Below are 6,915 nucleotides of genomic sequence, written 5' to 3'. Positions count from 1 at the left end.
TAAACCATAATGCGAGCGATATATCTCATATAGCCAATAGAAAAAAGAGTGGAATGTTTATCCAAGAAATGATAGTAGTCAAAGGAAAATCCAGTGAGAGTGATGGCTGTGACTGAGTCACCAAAAATACAGAAAAATACTCGTCAGTACTGATAATATACCATGAAATAAGCTTTTATCAAATTACGTCAAACTGTAGAGAACGTACACTTTGGAGGAATGAAAAGATAAATACTTTAGGAATTATTAAGTAAGATGTTGTTGAGATACATCAAAGGTGTCAACAACTTTAATCGGTGTTAAAAACGAACTAAGAATCATAAGTAACAAAAATCGTTTGCAGAAACGAAATACCACCATTTTAAAACTCTGTTTAAAAGTTAAACGTGGTTTTTATGTTTATGAAATTAACGTTTATTCAGATAAGTGAAGCAAAGACAGTTCATAATCATGAAAGAGAAGTGTGGACACAAACAGAGCTTCTCTTTAATATCAATTGTTAGTTTTTATTTTTCTTATTCTTTTACAGATTAGGCTGTTGGAAATTAGTCACTTAAATAGACACCATCTGTTTGAATAAAACTGTGATATAAAACAAACTATAATAAAAGTTTTGCATAAGTGAAGAATTAAGTAATTACTGGACTTGTTGTTCCAGTTTCTAGCTTCTGGTTTTTAATGAAAGTTTCAAATGTAAAAGACCTTGCACATTTCTGTAAAATTTGCATTTTACTTTTGCAAAAATTACTAATAAACACAAAGCAAAATTGGTTCAGTAATTAAATATGCACCTTTTAAAGACATTAATGAGTTAATTAACCATCTTCAAGTACATGTTTATTTGCTCCTCTAAAGTCTTTTGCTTAACATTTATAAATCTCTAAGGAAGTAAGTGCTCGACTAAGGAAAACATCACTTTGTAATTAATGTAGAGTTTAACTGAGTTTGGTCTCATCTGTTTATTAATGTAAGTATATATTAGTCTGTTTCACAGTTTCTGTGAGTAGCATTTCTGTGGTTTTAATATAACATTATTTTGTATAAGTAAAATCAAACAGAATTATTCTAAAAATAGATAGTGTTCTAAATAATTGGTTTTCTTCCTAGATATCTTTTCTCACGTTCATTTTGAATTTTCTCGGTATAAACTAAACAAATATCCAGCGCTGTCATATCATATATTTACTATTTGTATTCCTATGTATATCTATATATATTTTATACTTTGAGTTCAATACAAATATCTCGAAACTATTAACAAATCACACATGGAGCTCATGTATAATTTTCCACTTGTTTCATGACACAAAAATCAATAAATTGATATCATAGTTTCTCAGTTGTTTGAGAAACAACTGTTTCTCATTAAAACTGTGTAAGCTAGCACTTCATAATAATCACAGAAAGTTGAAAACTAGGCTTGCATGTGCTTAAATTTTTTTGATAATGTTAATAATGTAGATTTACTTCAAGATAAAGTTAAGTCTTCCTCTCACTGTTTAGAAAATAATGCTAAATCAAAAGATAAAACAGTTAAACTGATCGAAGTAACTTGAATTTTTTCCCAGTAGTTTGACGATTAAACGTGATGACTGTAGGTACAAAGTTTGTTAGTTTATTGTTAAACTCATTTTCTTCACTGATAAAAAATCACGTGCGAAATTGTATGAAGAAAAGTTAAAGATGATGATTTTTAACCCCGTAGACGTTATCTCTTTCTAGACTATGTAAAACAATTTCCGTTTCTGTGTTATAAATCTTCGTGCGATAAAATACAGCGTTTCACAGGCAGGATAAACTTATCAATATTTATTGTCTTCTTAAAAAGTAGCAGTGAATGAAAAAAAGTCGTTGGATGTTTGAAAAAACGTTAACCATCATGCCAATTTTTACCTTTCTCGTTGAAACCATATAAGGAACATTTATTATACAACGCTTAGTCCCAGAAATTATACAAGGAGCAATGATCGTACAACGCTTAGTCGCAGAAGATAGACAAGGAAACAAAAGTTTCTGAAATAGCTCTACCAACAGTAACATGAAATGTTGATATAATGCAATTGACATTATCGAAAGTAAAGAGAAGTTTCATCGAAATATCTAGGTGATTATTTTAATTCTAAAAATCACTTTCGGTTTTAAAATGCTCAGATAAATTTTATTTCACATGATTTATTTCACTTACTCAGTGGTCTCTAATTGCTACTAACACTGAAAAAGAATAATTATAAAAAATTGTGTTTTATGAATTTTTTTTTTCAGGGAGGGATATGGATTGTATACATTACGAGGAACATTTGTTTAGCATTTTTCTTAAATCAAAAATTTATAACAAAAAACAATAAATTTTCAATTTTCAATAACTTGAAAATTCTGGTCTGTAGTACAACTGTAAAAATCTAACTTCAAGGAGTAATAATAACATTGTTTACACTAGAACTATCCTTTTTTTAAATTAACTTTTTTATTAACTAGTAGTAAGTTAATAACTTTTATAAAAGTTTACACCAGAATTATCATTTTTTTAAAATTACTACTAGTTAATAACGTTTATAAAAGTTTACACTAGAACTATCATTTTTTTAAAATTACTACTAGTTAATAACTTTTATAAAAGTGGATATTCCGTTTTATATTATATCACATCAGTAAAGTTTGTTGACACCGTTGTTGTGGTTTTTGTTATAAAAAAGAAACAGTAGAAAGAAGAAGAAATTCAAACTTTTTCTTAGATATTTATAGAAAATTTCAATTATTACATTACTTACTTATTATTTAGTCAATCATGTGTCTCCTGACATATGGCCCCTCTATTGATTATTCTTTCTTCCATCAACTTTCATCTCTTTCTTCATCCCCACGTGATAGTTCATCTCAATACATTGCTTTTTCACGTGAGCTTTGCTCGTCCTGTCTTTCTACTTCTACCTACATCCTTCTAAATCATCACTTCCTTCTTATGTTATCCATTTTTTTATGGTATGATACAGGCATTTCAGTCTTTTTTTTGGAATAAATTCATCAGATCATATACGTTTGTGCATCTTGATGTTTTTTGATATTTTATCCTTCCATGATATTTTCAATATTTGACGCATTTAATGTTTTCGTTTTTTTTATGTACAGTAAGAGAGGTACAGCAAGATAATTATAGAAAATAATTGTTTTAAAAATGTTCACAATTTTAATGTTAACCACTTTTCTGAGTCTTCCGAATGCGATATTATCTATACTAATTCTGGCGATTACTTGTTTATGGCTATTGCCATCTTTCTGTATTTTTCTTCCAAGGTAGGTGAAATCCGTAACTTACTCTATAGGCTCTCCATCACATATTATATTATGAACAAGAATGGTGATAATACACCATTGGTGTATAATAATGGTGATAACTACAGCCTTATAGGACATCAGAGATGATTTTAAACTGCCAGTTAATCCGCCTGAAAGTTTCACTCTGCATATTGTTTCCCAATAGATTACTTTCACAACATTACCTGACAATCCTCCATATCTTTCTTCTGTTTATGCTGTTGAACGTCTTCAGGTATCGCATATATATTGTTATAAACTGAAACAATATATAGTATTGTAAAGTAATGATGACCTATTGAAGAGATATTCAAACTACCATTTCCATGAACAACTCGAGCCATCCTTACATGATGAAATTTGTTAACTCTAACTGTTTCAATCACGATTTTCATTATACAGTGGATAGTTGTTTGCCGCCTAAATAACAATAAAATACGCTAATAAAGCTTTCCTTACATCATTAACACGTGTTAAGAAACAAAATAAATATGGACTGAATATTTCATATTAATATTCTGTTATGAGGCGTAATAAAACAAAACAATAAAACTAATTACAAAAGTTTGACTTGATAGACGTCTACCTGTGTTTCAGCAATGTCTACGAACTTACAACAGTCAGGATTCGGTTCCTCAAGACGGGTAGATGGAGCAACCCGTTGTGAAGCTTTACCCTGAAAAGCATCAACAGTGAGATAGGCAGCTGCGCCTGATATAGCAGTTTCAAAAATATGTCAAAATAAATATTTACACGTTTAAAACTTACAAAAAAAGAAGAAACTGTAAAAACTAAACTAAGTTTCACATAATAAAGTTCCCCTAAATAAATAATGTTTATCTTCAGAAAAAAAACTCGAATTATTAGATTTATTGTTTTTGGATTTAATGTGTTTTAGTGTCATGAATCTCGGGCAATATTGTAACCTTATTATTTATAACTACTTAATATTACGCATGTAAATAATAAGAACAAAACATTATAACCTAAACATAATTTGTGAAAAAAAAAGGATTTATACTGTAAAGAATTTTGTTTATTTGTTGGTAAACACAAAACAGCACAATGGGCTAGCAATGCTGTGTTCACTGTAGAACTATAAAAAAAAAGAGGTTAAAACAGTAAAAATTCAACAGTTCGTTGGGCAGACGTATTTATCCATAGAAGAATTAAATCATATTTGAAATGAAAACTAATAATTGTTTTTTACTCAAGGTTAATTATGAGGTTAATTTAGATTTAAATCATTACTAACAGAAAAACCATGTTTTAGTATAACACTTAAAATATTGTGACTTCGTAGATAGGCGAACTCATTTGATATTTAATTGAAACACCCAAGTAACTTCACGTAATTTTCTTGATGTTTTCTATCTGCCTTGATTGAAAAGCTCATTGTGTTTGTATTAACAATTTAAACACAAACTCAGAGCTAATTGGTAACTCACTTTGGGAGTCATTCAACAACAATGTAAATTAAACATTTCATTACATCCCTCTAATTGCAATATAAAATCAAGTATATAACATTTAAAAGACTAATTTAGGCTTCCTCAAGGGTTGAAATACACTATGTCATGTGCTCTTAAAGTCAAACTAAAATAAAATTCTAACTTTCTCATTATTATTACTCGGAATATTCGCACTAAAATGCCTATCCAACAATCATGTCACAGAGTTCGATCCTTTCCTTTCTTTCAGTTTTCCTATTAACAAAAGAAAGACAATAAATATATGTTTTAAAATTGCAATAATAGGATTTAATGTATGTTATTTGTAACATAAAAGAGTTTCGAATAAATATTATTGTATAAATTTTGGCGCTTTTGACAAATACACCTGTCTTCTTATAGGATAAAAGTAAGTGGATGGAAAATATTTTCATCATTAAACGCTGATATGTTAATTAATTTGATTTAAATACTGTCTTTAGGAAAATTTTTCGTATAAAATAGTTAAACAATTAATCTTATATTCCTCAAGAGCATTATAATGAACATTAAATAAACGTCGGTTATAATCGACTGTTATAATAAAAATCTGAGCAAATTTTCAATTTCTTCATTTAGCTGATTGAAATTTTATATTTTCACGTATATGGAGCATATTTATTATATAAATGTTTGTTTGTTTGTTTTTTGAATTTCGCGCAAAGCTACCGAGGGCTATCTACACTAGTCGTCACTAACCTAGCAATGTAAGACTAAAGTCATCAGCATCCACCGCCAACTCTGCGGTACCTCTTTTACCAACGAATAGTGGTATTGAGAATCACATTATAACACCTCCACGGCTGAAAGTGTAAGCACGTTGTGGTGTTATGAAGGTTTGTATCTCGTGACCACACCGGGGCTATTTAATAACAAAATTAGTTACAGATATTTTTCAAATGAAATGCAATAAAAATTATATTTATGAAATTCTTTCAAGTAGTAAAAATGTTGGTTTCTAAGCTACATTTACTGCATTAAAAAGTATTTTTATAGTCCTTATAATACAAATTAACTGGATATCAGCATCAAAGTTAAGTAATCATCTTAATAAATATCAGTGAAGAAATTAAGTTAAAGATATATCAGTAAAGGTCGATGCTAAGTTAATAGTATAGATTAAGATTATATATAAATAGGGAGTCAAATATTAAATTTTAAGAAAGAGGTGTAGGGTATTCAACAAGTCACGTAAAGCTCAGTTACAAGTTGATGAGTTATAATGATAAAATATCGAACATACATATAGTTTAGAACTTCAGAAAATAAAGATTGTTGAATGAAACCAATCAATCACAGACAAAACAGTGATAATGCTATATAAAAGCCGTTTAATAAAACTGTGAAATTTTGTATATCATTCATAATGATTTAAGTATAATATCCATAATATATTAGTTTAGTTGCTCACAAATATTGGTTTCCTTTTTATATTTAAATTAAATACCAAAGATTAGTTGGAAGATTAAAAGTGACATAAAAAAGAAATAAAATCGTTTCTGATATGAGATAAAGATCAATGTTAATTATCACAGTGGATTAGCAGTAATTTTACTGACTTAAAACGCTAAAAATCTATTATTTGGAGTGCAGAATGCTATTATGCAGCCTTACTCTAAAACAAAAAAAAATAGTCAAACGGCAGTGTAGAAAAGAAAGTAATAAAACGTAAAATGTTAATGTTAAATAAGCAAATCGAGAGTGAAGAAAGAAATAATTCAATAATTTTTATTTAACATAAATATCAATGACATACTAAATAGCCAAGTCTAGGAAAAAGCATTTTGATTAATTTAAATATTTTTGTTATCACCAAGTTATAAAAGAAAAAATAAAGCTTTTTTTCATGAGAGAGATCATTTTGAAGCAATCAGATTAAGTAATAATAAAAAAGATTAATTTAATTCTTTATTTAATGTATTAATATTTGCTTTCGGGATTAAATTTATTGTTCACTCTTGAAACTGGAATCGTTTGTAACCTGTTCAAATGAATGTTTTTATAGATTTTAAGCAAAACTTGATTCATTTTAATACGAATAAAATATTTTGACTAATCTATGCTAACGTTTTACTTTATCTTTTATTATCTCTTTTCTAATTGTGCAAAATAT

The sequence above is a fragment of the Tachypleus tridentatus genome, chromosome 8 (assembly GCF_004210375.1).
Source record: "Tachypleus tridentatus isolate NWPU-2018 chromosome 8, ASM421037v1, whole genome shotgun sequence".
Classification (NCBI taxonomy): Eukaryota; Metazoa; Arthropoda; class Merostomata; order Xiphosura; family Limulidae; genus Tachypleus; species Tachypleus tridentatus.
The sequence above is the reverse complement of the archived record's forward strand: the minus strand, read 5'-3'. Positions refer to the sequence as shown.